The sequence below is a fragment of the Pinus tabuliformis genome, chromosome 3_2 (genome assembly GCF_031772625.1).
Source record: "Pinus tabuliformis cultivar Carrire ecotype Pingquan chromosome 3_2, CPIR1, whole genome shotgun sequence".
NCBI lineage: Eukaryota > Viridiplantae > Streptophyta > Pinopsida > Pinales > Pinaceae > Pinus > Pinus tabuliformis.
This window is the reverse complement of record NC_142302.1, coordinates 610,401,690-610,424,268: the sequence shown is the minus strand read 5'-3', so window position 1 is coordinate 610,424,268 and position 22,579 is coordinate 610,401,690.

Sequence of the window (22,579 nt, the reverse complement as noted above, 5' to 3'; positions counted from 1 at the left end):
CAGGATAGTGGCCCAATCCATAATTATACTATTAACGGCCGCTTCCATTAAGGGAACCATATCAACATGGATATTTGCAGAATCATGAAATCCCCACAATCTACACATCATAATTCCAGCATAGCAGTAAGGTGAAGCCAAAGAGGCATTGGAGTACTTACCCGACATATCCTGCTTGTGTTTTGCTGGATTTTGCCTCCAATCTCGGAGAGGTTCGGCTGGTGATTCATTCTCTCTGGCGAATTTCTCCACAAATGCTCTGTTATAGACTTGCTCGGGATTGGGCAAATGATACATTCGTCTCAAGTCGTCAGGCTTGAAGGAGCCGAAAATCCTTCCATCCTTAGAAATGAAGGTTCTATTAGTGAGAGGAATTTCTTCAATTGCCCAACGTACCACATCAGTATAAGGCAAGACTTGTTCCCTGGCTGCTATTCTGTGCAGAAAAGAGTCAGCCAAATCTTTAAGAGTTGCCTCAGACTTTCTTAATTCATCCACACTTGCCTCCGTTACTGTCGCTTCTGGTTGTTCTCCTTCTAGCAAATTGTATGTCCCTTGCCATGTAGTACCAGTAAGACCAGTGCATGTAGTATCTGAGATTAAGCCTTTCCTTGAAGGTGTAGCAGCTTGGCCTGAGGCAGGTGTCGCAGTAGAACCTGCCACCTTCTTGAACTTCTTTCCCATCATATTCAGACTTCTCTCGGTAGTCGAATTCTACACAAGTGCAAGAGAAATCGTAACAAAGAAATAACAATGACAATCCATAACGGGATAAATATATGATTTGAAGCGTGGCGAGATTATTCCTAAAAGAGGCTGCGGATCTAATGATTTGAGAAGGCATCGTAGATGCAATGATGGTGATTTTACGGCCTACAGCTTCATAAATGACCATTACTTAAGTTATTAAACCGAATGACCCCTTAAAGCGTGTAATAGATTTTTTCAAAGGTCTAATCGTAATTGCTCGTTAATTCGAAGGGGCAAAGCTTTAAATACGCATGCATTACCTTATCCCTTCACTTAACGGCATTTTGAAATTTGTGCTTTTGTCAAATCGAGTTTAAATATAACTTTAATGCTTTGAAATAATCACCTTTTGGAACTGAGGTCATCATTAAGCGTCATCATATCGCATCGAAGTGTGTGTAGCGTTATCGCTTGGGAAAGTTCTTTAGCGAATGCCGATTGCGATATCGCATTCGGCGTGCGAACATAACCCCTGAATGTGTATCAATTGCTTTTAGCGAATGCCGATAGCGATATCGCATCGGGGAAAGGATATAAACGTCTTATGAAAATGCGTAGGATTGTACCGATTGCCGATATGCGATATCGCATCGGGCCGGAGTGTTAAAACATTTTTCACAAGACATAGTGCCGTGCCGATAGCCGATTGCCGATATCGCGTCGCATCGGGGAAAAGGTATGTGCCCTTTTGTGTGTGCATTGGCTATTGCCGATGGCCGATAGCGATATCGCATCGGGAAAAACCAAGATGGCAACCGAACTTGCGATTACTTTTTTGGACTTAACCAAAAATTGCTTATCATTTGTTCAACAAGGGTTTTTTTGCATAAATTCATTTGATTATCATACCTTATTTGAACAAGTTTATTAATGCCAATTAAAAAATTTAAAAGGGACCCATTTCATATGTAAATTGTTTGTGATAAAAATGTTATGAAATGGGGGGTTGTTGTAGGGCACAACAATTGGCGATTCGCTGGCAGAACCAGTTATCTCTGAACTAACAATTATACTTACACTTTCTCAAATAGAATCTTTATAAAAGAAAGGAAATTTCTAATATAACTAGATATCTATTGATTCTAAATAAAACAGGTTTCTTCATTTAACTTCCTCTTTTTATAAATGCACTTCGAGTATTAAAATAAGTCCTTATTGGTTTGTAAAAGTAAAAATAGAAAACTTTTCCATATCAGCTTTTAAAATAAACTCCTCTGTCACAGGTAGAGCCTCTGCTGCCAGCAAACATTCATAGTCTCGGCAGGGTTACCTTTTAACCATGTTGTTGTCCATTGTTCCATTCACCTTAGAGTGTGACTAAACAGAATGAATTCAAAAGATATTCTCGTATTTTTTGAATTTCAATTTCTTTTTTCTTAAGATAAAAGCCATTGTCCTGGTTTGGTGGCCAGATAGATGACAATGCCATTCACGGGTAGTAATTAAACTGAACAAGCTGGCTCGTGATGAGACCCCTTGTCTTGAAATTTCAAGCCATTACCCTGTTTGGTATGCAGTTTTGGTAATGTCAGTTAAATTATTTTCCTATGAACATGGTAAGCAGGCTTGTGATAAGACCTCTTATCTTTAATCTTTTATATTTTAGAATTACACTCTGAGTAATCAAAAACTGTTGGTGAATGGGATGAACAATTATCTTATTAAGAATAAATGGATGACAGGTTTAAGAGTTGAAGATGCTGAAGATGAATTAGCTCCTATTTTCGTATAGATAACCTTTGGGGACTGATTTCAACCACTCAAGATGATTCATAGAACTTCGTTCAGAGTGAAATTTACAAAGGTGAGTCTGTAATGCTCAGAATAAAAAGATATCTAATTTCCTAGAAATGATCTCTCTCGGTTCAGGATGCTATTTTTAAAAAGTAAATATTAATATTACTATGGCGAGACAGCTTTTGTTTACAGCGAAAGGTCAATGGGAATGTCCCACATTCTTATTCCTACAAATCCTACAAACTATGAAAAACTAATAAGCTACAAAGAGAAGGGGTTACCTCCTCAGTTAAAGAATTTCTTCAGAATTAGACCATTGACAGGGAGAGAATCTCTCACCCCTGATAGATTTTGAAGTATGAATGTGGAATGGCCTACTTTTTCACAGATCTGAAATGGTCCTAGCCACAGTTTTTGGAATTTGGAATGTTTACCTTTGTCTTCATGGGCTTTGTCCCATTTCAGGACTAGATCTCCGACTTCAAATTGTCTAGGGCTGGATGAGGCTAGATCGAAAGCTGCTTTAATGACTTGCTGATGTCTTGCATGTGTAACCTTGGCTTTATCCCTTTCTTCTTCAAGTTTGAGTATTTGATCATGTCTAAACTGTATAGAAGAAGAAGGAGTTTCGTCTATAAATTGCACTAGGGCTAAAGATGGGAGAAGAAGATTGGTTGGTACGACTGCTTCTTTTCCATAAACAAGATTAAACGGAGAGGTCCCTATGGAAGCTTTCTGTGTAATCCTATCGGCCCATAATGCAAATACCAAGGATTTATGCCAGTTCTTATGATTCTCTTCAATTGTTCGCTTAATGATTTTGATTAGATTTTTATTAGTTGATTCTGCTAGGCCGTTACCCTGGGGGTAATAGTTGGCAGAATACTTTAATTTGAATCCTCTTTTGATAGCGAAATCAATCATTGCATTGCCTGAGAAGTAAGAAGCATTATCAAAGACAAGAGCGTTTGGGACACCAAACCTGGTTACGATGAACTGATCTATAAATTCGATGATTGCTTCCGAGTTTGTTGTCTTTAATGGAACTGCTTCTACCCACTTTGTAAAGTAATCAGTTGCTGTAAGGATATACTTGTGTTGCTTGGAAGATGAAGGATTTATTTCTCCAATGATGTCCAATCCCCATTGTTCAAAAGGTTGTTCAATGTTGATTGGTTGTAAAGGGAAAGCTGGCTTTTGTTGTCTTCCACTGGCAGTTTGGCACTTAATGCATTTCCTTACATATTCATGACCATCCTTAAACAAAGTAGGCCAGTAATATCCGGCATGAATTACTTTATGAGCTGTTGTATCAGCTCCAAAATGTCCTCCTGCCGGTCCATCGTGTAGCTCTTGCAAAACCTTTTGAGCTTCAGGTTTCTCAAGGCATCTTTGTAATACAGAATCATAGTTTCTCCTGAAGAGCACATCATTAATAAGAGAAAAACTCTTAGCTTTCAATCTAATGGCTCTTTTATTCTTGTAGGACAAATTGGTAGGTGCATAACCATTCTTTAAATAAAAGATTAGATCTGAATATTGAGATTCGGAATCCGGTATACTTAGCTGATTGACTTCTTGGTTTTGCTCTGTGTCACCTGATTCAGGAATGTTTGATGCTCCTGCTAAGATCCTGCAAAAACCTTGACCTTTAACAAATTTTGCTGGCTTTATTTCTAGATCATATTCTTGGAGGGCTGCGACCCAATTTGCCCTCTTTTCTCCCAATTCCTTTTGAATTAATAGTTGCCTAACTGCGGAGAAAGGAACTATTACTTTAGTATGGGTTTTAAGAAGAAAGGGTCGATAATGTTTGACTGCTTTAAAGACAGCAAAAGCTTGTTTCTCAATTTCGGAATAATTCAATTCGGCGCCTTGAAAGTTAGAACTGAAGAACGAAATGGGCGCTTCCAAATTGTCATCATTCAACTGAGTTAGTACTGCTGCGTAAGATAAGTCGGATGCAATAGTATATAATGTAAAATGATTAGAAAGATTTGGAGTATTCAGGGCTGGGACATTGATTATGGATTGCTTAATATCATGAAAAGCTTGCTTTTCTTCTAGTCCCCATCTGAAGGTTGAATTCTTTTTAATCATCGTTTGCAGTGGTAGTACAATCTGTGAAAAATCTGGAACAAATCGCTTAACGAAATTAATTTGTCCTAAAAACGACTGCATCGATTTTTTATTGTGTGGAAAAGGAATTTCAGAAATTTCTTTAATTCGCTCAGGATCTACATAAATGCCATCCTTAGATACAATAAACCCTAAGAGCTTACCTTGATTAAGGGCGAAGAAAGACTTTTTCGGGTTAAGAGAGATACCATATGTTTTGCATCGTTGAAAAATCTGATTTAAATCATGCAAGTGATTATATCTCTTTTTAGAATATACAGTAATGTCATCGAGGTAGACAACTACTGTTCGGTTAATTAACCCTCTAAAGGCTGTATCCATAGCTCTTTGAAATGTCGCTCCTGCATTTATGAGTCCGAAAGGCATCTTTTGGTATGCGTAAGTTCCCCATTTTGTTCTGAATGTAGTTTTTAATTGGTCATCAGGGTGGACCAGCACTTGATTGTATCCTGAGAAACCATCAAGAAAAGACATCAATTCAGATCCTGCTACCGATTGAAGGATTTGCTCCATGGTAGGCAGAGGGAAGTTATCTTTTAAGCTTGCCTTATTTAAATTTCTGAAATCAATACAGATTCTGATGTCGCTGTTTTTCTTCCTGACGGGTACCATATTGGAGACCCAGTTTGAGTGTCGGACAGGGAAGATAATCTTAGCTTTTAAAAGCTTATTAAGTTCCGACTTTATCTGGCTCTCCAAATTTGGATGTATTTTTCTTAACTTCTGCTGGATCGGTTTTTGATCGGGAAGCATTGGAATAGTGTGTTGTATGATAGATGTATCATATGTCTTAAGGTCATCATACTTCCAAGCAAAAACTTGTTTGTTTTTTCTTAAAAGTTTGATAAATGCTTCCTTTTCTATTGTAGAAAGTCCTAATCCTAAATTTATATTTTGAGGAGTTTGAGCCGTTCCTAAATTAATCAATTCAAACCTAAGAGTAGAGCTCTGGAGTTTAGCATTAATTACAGGTTTAAACCTATCTTTGATGTCATAAAGGTCTTCAAGCTTTACCACAGGTTTAGGAATAACGTTATCTTGAGATGTTTGCTTCATTTGAGAATCATGCTCATCCTCTTCAATGACTTGATTGTCATAGGACTTTTCAGAGGTCAAAAATTGCAAAATATCCTCGTCATGGTTGAAAACCCTCCAGTTAGTGATGTTATCAGGAACTGAAGGTCTAAAAATTAACTCTACAGAAAATCTATCAAGACTATAGTCTTCGGAAGGGAGGAGCTTGGAAGCTACGTTGGCTAGTAAATCAGCTGCTGAATTTTGCGATCTTGGGATTGAAAAAATATTGAATGCTGAGAAATGCGAAGTGAGATCTTGCACTAGCGTTTGATAATGCTTAAGGTGGCTTGAGAGGCAATGAATTGTATTCCTTACCTGTTTAACAATGATCTCACTATCGCCGAATACTTTTAAATATTGGACTTTAAGGTCAATTGCCTTATATAATCCCTGCAGTAGTGCTTCGTATTCGGCTGTATTGTTGGTGCATTCAAATTCTAATCTACAAGAAAGCATTGTCTTTTCGCCTTTTGGACTAACCAAAATGCAACCTGCTCCTGAGCCCTCGCTGGACTTAGAGCCATCAAAATACAAAGACCAAAATAAAGGAGAATCAGAAATATTTACATCCTTTTGATCTACATTAAAGCATTTGGATAAATTTGATTGTGAAAAATTTTCTATTTGAGATGTACAATGATTAACTTGAAAAGGGGAAGATTGGGCAACAAAATTGCCAAAGAATGACTGTGAAGAATAATTTCCCAAAATGTTATTGTTGAAAGCCACCGGCTGGTTTTCTTGTTCGAAATCGGTTACTGTATGAGTCATATGCTTCTCACGGTCGATCCTTATTTGATTTGGCTTACCCTTGTAGGGGAGCCACATATGTGACCAATCCGTGGAAATGTATCCATGCAGTTTCTCAGACCAGTCTCTGCTCAAAATTAAACCGTAGAATTCAGGTATGTAGGCTATCAAAATGTCTATTCTCTGTACTATTCTGGGATCAGCAGACAACCTGATAGTCACGGAATTAATCTCTCCTATGACCTGTACTTTGGTTCTGTCTAACTGTACAATGTGGATGGCTGACTTCTGGGGTTCTATGTTCATCTTAGAACAAACTGAAGCTGGCATAATATTGGATGAAGCCCCTGAATCAATTAAACAGTTATGCAGATTTCGATTATAGATTTCATAGGTGAGCAAAAAAGGTGGGGTATGAGAATTGGATCTATCTCCAATCAGAACCGAATCGGTAGCCTCGACCATATCTGGAGGGGGTTGTCCTGAATCATTAGCAGCTTTTGAACTGGGAAGAGGGGAAGAGGGAATAGCGTTAAATTCCCTTAGGAGCAATTTTTGCTAATGTTTTAATTTACCTAGTTCAAACATGGTTATGTTTGCCTTGGTCTTTTTCATGTCATCGACAATATTATACTCCATATGGTCAGATACCACTAGTGTTTTGGATGTTGAAGGAGAATTAGAAATTGGAGGCTGGTTTTGAGGGGCTGCTACCGGAGATTTCTTCGGAAGAACTTTTTCTTTTGGTGTGGCAGCACCTGCACTCCTCTTTTTTGTAGTTGTTTGAGTAGGTTCAGAAGCGATTTTACTTCTTGTAGTAACAGGAAAAGCTTCTTCTTGATTCTCAGTGTCAGAATTTGGGAGTATGAAATCCCACATACCATGGCACTCAACTACTTCTTCTTCATCATCTGTCTGTGAGGATGATTCCTCTTCTTCATCTTCCTGTTCAGAATCTGCATTAGATATAACATTGGGTGGCTTTGTTTCTGTTTTCTTAAAAGTTCTAAATGGTCTTTTGGTTGAAGTTTCAGCCACCTGTTTTTTAATTTCGACCATTTCATTAGACAATGTTTTAAGGACCTTTTGTAAACCCTCCATGTCATATGGGTCTTTTGGGGTTTTCTTCTTGGAATCTTCTTTAAATGAAACTTTTTTAGATTTTCTATCCTCCAAAACTGCTTTCTTTTCTAGGGCATTTATCCGTTTTTCGACGGCAAGTGCTTCTTTCATATTCTCGGCTAAGGTAGGTTTGCCAGCCCTGTCAACAAAAATAGCTATGTTGGAAGGGAGAGCAGTAATGTACCATTCGCTTCTGATTTGTTCACTTGGCTTAGAAGTAGTGGGGATTTTATTTAAGAGTTTATTGAATCGGGCATTAAACTCTTTTACTGGTTCTCTATGTTCTATTCTCAAATTGGAGAGGTCGTTTATTAGAGTCGCCAGAGACCTGTCATCTCCATATTTGATAAGAAATTGCTCTTGGCACATAGCCCAGCTGGTAATAGAACCAGAAGGTAATGAGAAGTACCAGGATCCTGCCGATCCTTGCAGAGTATAAGGGAAAAGCCTTACAACAACGTCTTGTTCTGTCACTCCCTTTAGATTAACAGCTAACATGAAGTTGTTAATATGTTATTCAGCTTGTGTTCCGTTATCTGGATTAAATTTAGGCAACCATTTTTCTGGAGCATCAGGTAGATCATGTAATGGTCCGGGCATATTGACTGCACCTGGCTGAGTCCATGGATCTGCCATTATGTTGGTGATATTAGTTGTTACTACTATTGGTATTCCAGATGACTGAGGAGAAGAAGTTGTTAGAGAGAGAGTAGCTTGAGATGCTGTAGTACTTATTCCTTGATGGACAACAATGTGTAATGGGGGAGTGGATGGTTGACTTCGCAGAGGAGGAGTTGAGATGGAAGATATGGAAGAAAGATCTTCACTATCAGATACTTCAGTGATCTTCTTAGCCCTTTTCTTTTTGGGTAAAGGGAACTCAGTAGGTTCAATACCAAGTTTTTCGCTCTGAAGTCTGGTAAGTGGATGAGATAAGTTTAACTGCGAGGTCACACTGCTTTGTGATACTTCAGATTTCTGAGGTGAAATTGAGAAGCTCTGAAGTTTATGGATAAGAGACTGAACTTCAGGGGATTCAAGACTTAAATGTTCTGAAATATTATGGGTGTGAGCAGTGGTGGTTGATTCTTCCTTTCTTTGATCATGTGCTGGAAAACCAGCATGTGATTGAGAAGGAGAAGATGGTTTGGAGGGGGAATTACTCTTAGAATGGTTTGTGGACTTGGACCTACTTGCCATTCACAGTTGATGGCCCTCCTTCTAGCGCCAAAAATGTTGATGCCCCGAAATTCGTTGCAACAACATCGGGGAAACCACCCGGTCCGGAACTTAGTGCAGCTCCTTTTCCGTTTGGAATAGTGGCTCCGACTGGGGATAACGGGACCAGTTTCCCAAAGATTATAAGTAAACGGGATGGATGGATGATTTAAGATATGAAATGATAATAAACAAATAACTAAACTATAAAAGAAATACAAAAACTATAAGCTAATCCCGGGACTTATCAATTCAGACAGTACAGCGTTTGATAAACTATGCTTAATGACAGGCATATAGATGACACTAACAACAAGCATAGATGTTTAATCATTTGAGATTGCTCTGCGTAAGTAGTTACGCAGAGCTATAATAGCGAATTACTGCACTCAGTCATTTATATCATTGATACATACATGAGTGAAAGATAACAAATCACAAAACATTCAATAGTGATATGAAATGAAGACTTGTTGTTGTATTACATACATGTATTCAATAATAGCAAAGTAATAACACAGCAATTCATATAACTGAAAAGAGAACAGATACAGATAATAGTACCATGCAAGCTGTTTGATCAATCCAATATATTAATCGCTATGTCGCAGTCCTTCCTTCCAACCAGAAAGCATTCCAAGCAAACGACAATAGTGCACAATTTACTTAAACAGCATTCCAAGTAAAATTAAGGACCAGTGGTCGAGTTTCAAAAAAGAATATAGACTGAAGCACAATAGTGCAAACTTCAGCCTTTTAGTCTTTTACAAAATTTTACGACCCTTTCCAAAACAATGAAAGGGTCTATAAATACTATGCTAATCTAACTACTAAATATCTAAAAACTGAAAACTAAGAAATCGGCATCAACAAATATCATTTTGCATTTGGGTGATTCGGCAGTCGGCGGCGATGCTTCAGTCAGCTGTCTCTTTGCCTTTACTCTTTCGCTGACATATCGCCAGCATTGGCTCTACTTCTGGTGGAGTATTGAGGCGAGAAGTCAGCTGTGCATCATATGTGGCATCTTGGAAATCGGCGATCAGGTATCGGAGAGCGTCGGTTAGGCAGTTAAGAGCCGACCTTTGAGAATGCGGTTTAATCAGGAAAAGCCAGTATGCATCGGAGGTCAAGGTATTCACTCCAGCAATTAACCGCCCTTGTTCTTCCAGCTTAGGATAATTCTTGTGCTCCAGCATATTCGCGGTTGTTATGTTTCCAGGTGTGCATTGTGAAATCATGTTAGCCAGATACAATGTATCATTGACTATATTGATCATATTTTTGGAAATTGTTTTGCACCTGGATGCTGCCCTCTCTGCCTTCATTACCTGTGTTTCCCATTCCATGAAAAGTATGTTCTTGTATGTTACACTGATTCGGGCTAAATTAGCAGCTTGCCCTTCTGGAGTATCTTGCCATTCAATATATTCTATTATTTCATCTTCGGCCTGATCCAAGTTAGTCCTGGCTTTCTCGATTTGCTCACATACTGCTGTAGATATATCACAAAGTGACTCAGCTTCAACTAGCTGTTGGCACAAAAGTCTGATCTGAGATATCAAAGCGTCGTTTATCAGAGTTGCCTCTGCTCTAAAATCTTCAATACTCTTGGCACCTTTGATACCTTCAAGCTGTGCTGAGAGCTGAACTATTTGATCCTCTTTAGATTTCATTAACAGCTCATTTGATGCCTCCAACTGTGATAATGCCTCTGCCAATTCATGTGCTTTAATGTCACTTTGGTCTATCCTTAGTTTTTCAATTTGCTGGGTTAACAAATGATTCTTTTGTTGTTGAGCCAGCAATTGTTCTTCTGCCTGTGTCGCCTTATTCTTTGCCTCTATCACTTCTGCTTGCAATGCATATACCTCATGCTCTTTAGTCTTCAAAAGAAGACTCACTTCGGATGCTTTGTCAATGGTTGCTGCTGAATAAGCTCCCGCAAATTGCGACAGCTTTGTTAAATCTTCAGAGGGACTTAATTCTCCCTTCCAGACGACATTGCCCGTGACTGTTTGCTCATTTGAAACAGAAGGTTGATCAAGCCTTCGCCTCTTCCTTGAGCGTCTTACAACGGCTTTATGCTTAGGGCTGTAGAAAATGTCTAGAGGAGGAATTTCCTCTACCTGAAGATCAAATTGATCAGATGGATTCTGAGTAACTTCTTCAACGTTCTGTACTGTGGATGGGCCGCTGGTTCCTTCAAGAACCGGAGAAACAGTAGTATCGGGAGTCTTTAAGGCATCTGAGTCTTTGGAGGCTTCTTTACCACTTATAATGGAATCAAATTGATTCCATTCCTTAATCAATTCAGTATCAACAGAGATTTGCTTACTCTGTTCTTTTTCTTTTTCAATTCTCTGCTGTTCTTCGAATGCCTCCCGCTGTTGCTCCTCTTGTACTCTCCGTTGCTGTTCTTCCAATTCCTTTTTCTGCCTATCTTCCAGTTCTTTCCTTATTTTTTCTTCTTCCTCTCTTTTCCTCTGTTCTTCTATTTCTCTTTGTCTTCTTTGCTCTTCTTGCTCCCTTTGCCTTCTTTGCTCTTGTTCAATTTGTGCTTTTTGCTGCCTTTCTATTTGTTCTCTTCTATGCCTTTCTGCCTGCAGCTTTCTTTGACTTTCCTCCTGTTCTCTAATTGTAACGGGAGGTGAATTTATTTCTGGCTGATCAGGCTCGCTTGAGGATGAAGTTGGGGTTGTAGATAATAACTTTAGAGGCAAAGTTTGCAACCTTTGCTTTCTAAGTTTATTAAATTCAGTTAATTCCATATCTTCATATCTCATCGCAGCAAGTTGTTGGACTTGGCTTATTGAATCAGCACCCATGAACAGGTCGTCAAACTGGTCTTCTTGGTGAACAACCTTTGTCAGCTTAGCCTGTTCCAAGGCAATGAAAGCAGTCTTTTTCGGGTCATAGAGTCTGTTGGGAATAGAAACTAGAGATAGCATTTGGAGTTTTGCTGCTTCCTTTTCTGCATGCTTATAATTTAGCAGCGTATAAACTCCAATTCTTAAAGGAAACGATGGCCATCCTCTCTTCTTCTCCTCTTTGAGAGTTTGGGTAACACCTTCAGACATGATCTGATAGGAGATTTCTCGGGCTAGCAATTTGTCTGGCATGTATAAGGGGAGAACATGTGGCCTGGCCTTGCTTCCAAAAACTCTGATATAAGAAAAACATTCTTCGCCGAACCAATGGGCTACGGCTGGTAGGTCAAAAGAGGCTTCATAGGAAATCCTAGGGATAGGTCTGTCAAAAATAGAATAGTGAACGGGAACCATAAAACCATTGCAAATTTGGTACAAATGGTCTTTGTGAGAGGGTTTCCACAATTTACGATGATACAAATGAATAGGTGTTGGGTCATGGGTTGTCCATCTCCAACCAAGGACAGGAAACTCAGAATTAAAACAAAGGGCATCCATAATGTATGCAGAGTAATAAAAAGGTGGGATTTTTCTCTCAGTGACTCTGGTTTTGGCCCTAAACTCACGAATAGCTAAGACCAACTTATCAGACAGGATAGTGGCCCAATCCATAATTATACTATTAACGGCCGCTTCCATTAAGGGAACCATATCAACATGGATATTTGCAGAATCATGAAATCCCCACAATCTACACATCATAATTCCATCATAGCAGTAAGGTGAAGCCAAAGAGGCATTGGAGTACTTACCCGACATATCCTGCTTGTGTTTTGCTGGATTTTGCCTCCAATCTCGGAGAGGTTCGGCTGGTGATTCATTCTCTCTGGCGAATTTCTCCACAAATGCTCTGTTATAGACTTGCTCGGGATTGGGCAAATGATACATTCGTCTCAAGTCGTCAGGCTTGAAGGAGCCGAAAATCCTTCCATCCTTAGAAATGAAGGTTCTATTAGTGAGAGGAATTTCTTCAATTGCCCAACGTACCACATCAGTATAAGGCAAGACTTGTTCCCTGGCTGCTATTCTGTGCAGAAAAGAGTCAGCCAAATCTTTAAGAGTTGCCTCAGACTTTCTTAATTCATCCACACTTGCCTCCGTTACTGTCGCTTCTGGTTGTTCTCCTTCTAGCAAATTGTATGTCCCTTGCCATGTAGTACCAGTAAGACCAGTGCATGTAGTATCTGAGATTAAGCCTTTCCTTGAAGGTGTAGCAGCTTGGCCTGAGGCAGGTGTCGCAGTAGAACCTGCCACCTTCTTGAACTTCTTTCCCATCATATTCAGACTTCTCTCGGTAGTCGAATTCTACACAAGTGCAAGAGAAATCGTAACAAAGAAATAACAATGACAATCCATAACGGGATAAATATATGATTTGAAGCGTGGCGAGATTATTCCTAAAAGAGGCTGCGGATCTAATGATTTGAGAAGGCATCGTAGATGCAATGATGGTGATTTTACGGCCTACAGCTTCATAAATGACCATTACTTAAGTTATTAAACCGAATGGCCCCTTAAAGCGTGTAATAGATTTTTTCAAAGGTCTAATCGTAATTGCTCGTTAATTCGAAGGGGCAAAGCTTTAAATACGCATGCATTACCTTATCCCTTTACTTAACGGCATTTTGAAATCTGTGCTTTTGTCAAATCGAGTTTAAATATAACTTTAATGCTTTGAAATAATCGCCTTTTGGAACTGAGGTCATCATTAAGCGTCATCATATCGCATCGGAAGTGTGTGGTGTTATCACTTGGGAAAGTTCTTTAGCGAACGCCGATTGCGATATCGCATTCGGTGCGCGAACATAACCCCTGAATGTGTATCAATTGCTTTTAGCGAATGCCGATAGCGATATCACATCGGGGAAAGGATATAAACGTCTTATGAAAATGCGTAGGATTGTACCGATTGCCGATATGCGATATCGCATCGGGCCGGAGTGTTAAAACATTTTTCACAAGACATAGTGCCGTGCCGATAGCCGATTGCCGATATCGCGTCGCATCGGGGAAAAGGTATGTGCCCTTTTGTGTGTGCATTGGCTATTGCCGATGGCCGATAGCGATATCGCATCGGGAAAAACCAAGATGGCAACCGAACTTGCGATTACTTTTTTGGACTTAACCAAAAATTGCTTATCATTTGTTCAACAAGGGTTTTTTTGCATAAATTCATTTGATTATCATACCTTATTTGAACAAGTTTATTAATGCCAATTAAAAATTTTAAAAGGGACCCATTTCATATGTAAATTGTTTGTGATAAAAATGTTATGAAATGGGGGGTTGTTGTAGGGCACAACACAAAGTGGTTTCCTCTCTCCTCCTCGCTGCTACGTGTTGCTTGATGAGTCGAATCGGGTGCTCACCCTTCAATACCGCTTATGGTATTAAGGCCACCCAAAATACTACTTCCACTATTTAAAACCTGCTCTTCGCCGATTATCTTCACGCTCTTCCACCATGCAATTTAATCCTGACCGTTGATCATCCAGATCCAATGATTACTATGCATTGATACTCCACTACTCCACTCTTCTTTTTTTACTTATTTTTTACTCTGTTTTCAGTGTTTTCAGTGACTCTCAGGTTTCTTCAAAAGGTTTTGGTTCTTCACTATTCCACTGCACACTCTCTCTTCTGAGCTTAAACTCTGCACTCTACTTTGATCTCTTTCTTTACATAGTTCTACCTTGTCTTCTAATGGATTCAATTATCCATCGTGATCCTCTGTCTCGCTCTCCTCTTCTCTGTGTTTCATCGAATTCTGCGTGCACAAATCTATTACAGAATTCCGATTCACTATAATTCAACACTCGAAACACACATTCGAACTCAGAATTGAGTTGATTATACTAATAAATATAAACAATGATTACATAATGAAATCTTTGTCTCTCTAGCCTAATGTTCTAATATCAGTGGCCTTAGTTTACACTCTTTCCGTAGGCTTACAATCAAACCTATCTCACCTATCTATCTAGCCTCTAACTTTCTAACCTCTGACTAACTTCTCATTGTGCCTTTTAGGATTTCATTTATACAAAGGGATTCTAAAACCAATTCCTGGTTTAGATCCATAAATTCCTCAACAAAATCCTAAAATCTCTTCCTCATCCCTAAGGATCCTCTATAATCCAAAAAATCATGAACTAACTCTTAATCTGAGTTTTACAATTAATTCTCAAATCCTCTCCTCTCTCAATTATCCTAAATCCTTCATGTTCTCCTACATTCGAGAACATTTACAAATATGCCTCACTATATTCAATTAAATCCTATTCTCATTAAAATCATTCAAAATCCTAAATAATTACATTAATTCACACTTAGGAGACCAACTTCCTTGAAAACACAATACCCTTATGTCTACTAAAATACAATGATTTTCCTTGAGCTGAATGCTCCTGCATTAGACTCCCAAAGTAGAAAATTTTCATGATCTTCTGATCATGTGTCTTCATAAGTTGATAGAAAGCCTCCAGTGTCCCAAACTTTAGTTTGTAGCCACCCAAATGCCTTGCACCTTTGCCGTTGTTGTACTTTTGCTATCTTCTGTTTCATGTTCCTCTCATTGTCAATCGGGTTCATACTTTGATTGACCATGCTTCCTGTTGCTATCATTCTCCTCCATATGGACTATTTTAGCATCAACTGCCATAATTCTTCAATCTTTGTCTCCAGTTCATCCTTGGACTGGTCCATATTCTGCCACTTATTGCTATTTCTTTCCCTCTATTTCAAGTTGTTGTTGTTGTCCACTAACTCTTCAAAGTATTGTTGGTTACTTTCACTTTGTAGTTGTTGGCTTACTTTTTCTTCTACTTTTGCTTTTGCTCCAACTTTTACTTTGACTCCTATGCTTACTACCTCTCTTTCATCCTTACCCTCTTTCATGATTATTTATGTTTGCACTGAATCATGACTTTCCAGCATTCTCTCCAACAATTGAACATCTATGTTTCATGGATTAAATTCTTCCACAGAATATTCTTCTTCCATTTTTATTTGGCTGCTCACTTGTGCCAAAATTCCTCCATCATCTGCAACTAAACCTACACTCACAAAACAATTATTAAAATAAAAAACATAAAGCTTCTGCACCTTTTCCTCCTTTGGCAACAATTCAACTTGCTGCTCTGTTTTCTCCTCCTCTATCAGCACATTAGTATGCTGATTTGAATTCTTAAAAGAATTCATGAGACTGTAAACTAGTCTCTCCTCCACACCATCTATTCTTATGATGTTTTTCTGTCCTAGTTCATTGTAGTGAACTTCTTCCTTCTCACTCAGTTCTAATTTTACAACCTGAACACTTACTTTTTGGTTTTCTAGCCTTTCTTCCAAAAGACTTAACTCATGCCACAAATTTTCCATCTCACTTGGAATTTCTCCCAAAAGTTCTGTACAATCCTCACTATCTTCTTCTTTGTGACAAGCATAACTTATTGACACTATTTCTTCATTCCCGATTAGAATAAAATTATGATCCTCCATCTCTTTCATAGTTTTAGATGTTTGTCCATCACTCTCCCTTTGATCATTTAAGAAAATCAATTCCTCGTTATTCTGTTCAATAGAAAATTTCTTATCATAGGACATAACTGTCTCATCCCCACTGAAGATATTTCCTCCATTAAGCATGGAATTTGTGAACTCCTTTTGTTGTAATAACTCAACTTGATCTTCATTTTAAAGGCAGTCATAATCATACTTTACCTCACAATTTTCAACTTCATTCAAGACATTTCCATAAAATGGTTTATCTTCTGCAATACCTGCATTCATACACAACCTGTCAGTTGTAAAACCATGAGACCTTATCGTCTCATTTGATGATTCAATCACTAATTCCTCCTGTTGTTCCAATTCCTTTACATGACTTAGAAATATTTTGATGGTCTTCTCCTCAATCTCATCAAGTCCTTTACTTGATTTCTTGATATCCTTCTCTACTTCCTCTTTTAAAACATAATTTAGATTCTTCTTGTTTTCTTCCCTCTTTATGTCAATATCAAAAAATTGACCTTCTTTACATGTTTCACCTGCATACATAAACAAATTATTAGATTTAAAATCATCAAACCTTTTACCCTCACTTGAAGTTTCAGTCTTCAAGTCTTCATCTTCACCCAGAATTTCACCCTGCTCTAGTTCACAAATGGACACTTCCATTTCCAACTCAGCTTCTTTGAGTTTTCCCATTAGCCACCTTACTTTCCTTTATTGTAGCCTTCTCTACAACATGTGCCACTTCACTGGCTTCTTCTTTAATACCCAACCTTGCCTCTGGCATTCCTCAAGTATCCTCCTTAATGCATTGAGTTGTTCTTTTAACTCTGCAATCTCCTTATCAATTTCCTCTTAACTCATCCTCTTGCCATTTTCCTTGGCATCCTCTTTCTTCATATTTCTTCTGTTGTGGTCTTCCTCAGAAGCTCTACTATGACTATCAGTGGCCATCTTCTCCTTCTCTCTTTTCATGAGCTCCTCACTCACTCACTATGAGTTGCACTAAAGCCTCTACAACAAAAAGTCCTCCTTGTTGCAACTTACCTCACCAAGATTTCCTCTATACTTGGTCTTTTGGCAAGCACTTGTTTCTCTATCTCTGGAACCTCCTTTGAGCACTTCTCTCTGCTCCTTCTAGGCTTTAACTCATCTACACTTCTCAAGAACAAAATTGTCCTCTTGTATTTCAATCACAATGAAATACTTGATTTTACCACTTTTTCTTTCACTTAGAAAGTCTTACCAACTTCCTTCATTACCTTGGCAATTCTACCCACATCCTTTGTGGAATCACCTTTGTGATCTGCAACAATACCTCTGCAGTAACAAGTCTCCTTCTTGCTACATATTCCTCACTAAGCTTCTCTACTTTGAGCTCAGTCTTTTAGCATCTCTCTAGTTCTTTCCTTTGGAACCAATTAAGCACTCCTTGCTCTAGTCTTTCTGCAATCTTCTCATCTCCTTATGCTGTCACCTATGCAACCATATAAAAACCACATATTCTTCAGTCAAATCAAAACAAAACATGCCATCTCACCTTCAAGATCTCTGCAGGATCTTGTTACACCATTTCCTGTACTTTGAATGGATTGTCCTCTTTTTCTTGCATCTGCAAAGTTCTGCTGCACTTTATCTCTATGTGCCTACTATTTATCAGATTAAAATATGATCTCCCTTGCCTCCATACACATCTTAAAACACAACTTTGTTCTAAGTCCTTTTCTATAGAATTCCCTTATTTTGTTCTGCTATCAATTGTTTCAATCACAATCATGCTCTGATACCAAATGATGCAGGGTTACCCCTACTTACCCACATTATGCATGTCAAACATGCATAAACTAATTTTCCCCAAGAATTTGGCCCACTAACGAGTCAAATCTTCAACTAACAATGGTTTAGGCCCTCTTTATTGAACTCTATGGAATCATTCATTACAATATCCCAGTCTTTCCTTTAATCATTTCCTTCTATCAAGACTCTATCCACCCTCACAAACCTTAGCTTAAAACATTAAGCCCACACATTAAACCTTCATAACATTGTTGTCGCATATATATCCTAACCCACTCTTTAACCTTGGTAGTGTTGGACTTACACATGAAAACCTCATATATCCACGCTTAATCCTTTATAAACCATTTACAAAGGAAATACTTGCAAAACACACCTTTTCCTCCTTTATACGCCCTCTGCACAGATACTGATGCTCCCTTTATCACAATCGTTAATCGCTTATTTGTACTTTCATTAACAAAGGCCTCTATCACATCCGATATGTGATAACACATTATCAAATTTCAAAATCTATTAACTGTGCCCATATAACTCCATCGAGTCCGCTTACTTCACATGCCACATTCTCCTCTGATTATAATACCCCGATTTCTGTCATCCATTACATCCTCCAATCCAATGGTCAATATTCACTCTGAAGTTTCAAATATTCCGTTGATTTCCCCACCGTCGATCTACACTCAATGGATCTAACGGTTGTCAGAGATTTTGTGTAGACAACAAGCACAAAGATTAACCACTCGATAAAGCAATTTCCTCTCTCCTCCTCGCTGCTACATGTCGCTTGATGAGTGGAATCGGGTGCTCACCCTTCAATACCAATTATGGTTTTGAGGCTGCCTGAAATACCACTTCCACTGTTTAAAACCCACTCTTCGCTGATTATCTTCTGTGCTCTTCCACCATGCGATTTAATCCTAATCGTTGATCATCCAGATCCAACGGTTACTGTGCGTTGATACTCCACTTCTCCACTCTTCTTTTTTTACTTATATTTTACTCTATTTTTAGTGTTTGCAGTGACTTTCAGGTTTCTTCAAAAGGTTCTGGTTCTTTGCTATTTCGCTACGCACTCTCTCTTGTGAGCTTAAACTTTGCACTCTCCTTTGATCTATGTCTTTACAGAGCTCTACCTTGTCTTCTAATGGATTCAATGATCCATCATGATCCTCTATCTCGCTCTCCTCTTCTTAGTGTTTCACCGAAATCTACATGCACACATCTATTACAGAATTCTAATTCACTATAATTCAACACTCAAAACACATATTCAAACTCAGAATTGAGTTGATTATATTAATAAATATAAAAAATGATTACAAAATGAAATATTTGTCTCTCTGGCCTAATGTTCTAATATTAGTGGCCTCGGTTTACACTCTACCTATAGGCTTACAGTTAAACCTATTTCACCTATCTATCTAGCCTCTAACTCTCTAACCTCCGACTAACTTCTCATCATGCCTTTTAGGCTTTCATTTATACAAAGGGATTCTAAAACCAATTCCTGGTTTAGATCCATAGATTCCTCAACAAAATCCTAAATCCTCTTCCTCATCCCTAAGGATCCTCTCTAATCCATAAAATCATGAACTAACTCCTAATCTGAGTTTTACAATTAATTCTCAAATCCTCTCCTCTCTCAGTTATCCTAAATCCCTCATGTTCTCCTACATTCAAGAACATTTACAAATATGCCTCACTATATTCAATTAAATCTTATTCTCATTAAAATCATTCAAAAGCCTAAATAATTACATTAATTCACACTTAGGAGACCAACTCCCTTGAAAACATAATACCCCTATGTCTACTAAAATACAATGATTTTCTTTGAGCTGAATGCTCCTGCATCATGTATAAATAGGATGTGTTTACAGATGTGACAGAACGCATGACAGTTTAGAGGAATCAGTTATAAATAGGATGTGTTTATAGATGCAATAGAATGCATGGCAGTTGTATTTATAGATGTGACAGAATGCATGGCAAACCAAAAGAATCAATTCAGAGGAATAATAAAGTTGAAAGTTCAAGAAATATACATGGGTTCTATTAAGCCAAGTCGCATATGCACACAAGTTCATTGAAGCAAAGTAGAGTCTGGATTTTGCACCATGGTATTCTAAATATCAATGGTTCTTACCCATGGTATTCGCCCATAGTAATGAGCATGACAAAGAATATTGATCCTGTCAGAATACCATAGGCATAAATATGGTTTTGTACCATGGTATTGAAAAAGGATAAAACTATATAAGGAGGTAAAGATCAAAGTGTGTGGATTTGCAAGTGATGGAAATCTTATGAAGAGTTAGATAAAAAGAAAATATGCATGTTATGGGCTTTTTATTCTTTACTTGATCTAAACTAAGTATGCACCTGAGAGTTTGATGATGGATGAGATCCAATAGATCTGAAATAATTATGCACGAATGAATACAATGATGGATCAGGATCATGAGTCTTGAAATTACTTTATATTGTATGATATGATCATGGATTGACTAGATAGTAGTACTGATGCATGCTTTTATCTCTAAAGATTATGACCTGGGTCTTTCTAAAGTTCTGAAGAACTGCAAAAGTTTAGGTCAAAATTTGTAGATCTATACGTTGGTTGGTCTCAGGAAAAGCATGTATACATGCGGGTTGGCCTCTATAAAGTAGTGTATACAAAGTAAGATTTTATGTTCATAAACGACTGATCAATCTGATCAATGCTACCACTTCTCTGTTGTCTGTCAATGATGTCCTCATGATTGATATGGGTTAATTCATAATGTATGAAGTAGATCTGATTGAATGATGAAGTTGAATGTGGCTATGAATAGTGTTAATATTACTTGTTGATTATGATTGAATATCATGTTCAGGCCTATTATTAGTTCAGAGTGTTGCAGTAGATCTGAGTATGTCTCAGTATTCTTTTCAGAAGTACAGTAGTCAAGTTTCCAGTTTTATGTATTTTAAGATCTATATGTGGGTTTATCTACATAAATGTTCATATGCACACAGATTTCCTTAAGTCAAGTAGCATATTAATTTTGGCATTTGAATGATTGGGACTGTAGTTGATTCCATGTGTTGATGCAATATTCTAGGTTCAGTTCTGTGTACTAGTTACAATGATCTGACTATTCCAGTTGATTGGTTTAATTTTCATTAAGTGTTGGTCAATTGGGTTTTGAGTGAATGGTTGATTTAGTTGTACCATAAATTGATGATAGTGTGATTCAATTGTGTTAGAGGTTTCATTGATTGGCTGATTTGGTTGTGTCAGAAGTTTTAGTGATTGGTTCATTCAGAAATTGATGATTGGGTTTCAGTGGTTGATTGATTCAGATGTTTTAGAGATGGATGAAAGTGTGACAGTGACCAATTACAGTTTGATTTTTGATATTGACCTTAAGTGCTAATAATGGGTTCAATCTGAAAATTTGATTAAACATGACCTACAAGTAATGATGTGTTGAAGTAGGTGGATCCAATGTGAAAATTCATGAAACTTGGTCCATGGATGTTGCTAAGGGTTGGAGCCTTCAGTGAGCAAGTTGAAGCTTCCTTCTAGTAGTAGCTGGTGATCAGATCAGAGGGTTGGAGCTCCTTTCCAGTAGCAGTTGGATAATGAGTGAAGGTTGTAGCCTTTTGCAGTTTGGTGCCTGCGTACTGGTACAATTTTACACCAGTACAAGAACCAGGGGGTTGGAGCTCCCTTCGAGTAGGATCTGGAGAATGATCAAAGGTTGTATCCTTCTACAGGTGGGTACCTTCATACTGGTATGAGTCTTCACCAATACAAGATTGTAAAAGTCTTTTTTTATATTAAAAATAAGGTAGAGATGACAACAACATGTGTTTTTTTCCCACATTGGGTTTCCACATTAAATCTTGGTGTTCATGTGTGTTTCTTATATGTGATGGTTTATTTTGTTCTTACAACACATGATTACTGATTATCTAATTTTTAATAAGGTACTGATGCACTAGCTAAAGACAAACATATCATTAATTCACTGAAACATAAGTTTACTAGATGTACACTAGTTGTCTTAAGAATAGTCACGTACACACATAGGTTCCTTTCAGTAAAGTCATGTATAGAAATTTGAATATGAAATGAAAAAGTTACTGATTCACCCACCCTATCAATATTTATCCCAACAAATTGTTGAAATAAGGAATTGTTGAGAGGGGTGGTGAATAAGTAATTAGGAGACTCTTTTTCTTTTTTCTTATTATGATTACAATCCATTCTTATTTTATTTAACTTGTGAGAGCATTCATTCACAAAACAATGAACCAAAAATATTTCAGACACACGTATTCAAGAAATAATCACATGACCAACACACATATGACACAATGTTTTTCACGTGGAAACCTAGAGGGAGAAACACACCAATTTGTTGTTTGTTTATGATGTAAATTAAGAACCCACTTAATTACATATGTTTGTTTGTGAGAACCCACTCACAGGAGGCCCCACCCCCCTTTTTTTAGAAAGAACAAACTTTCGAATAGGCACTAACCTCTTTAGTTTGCAG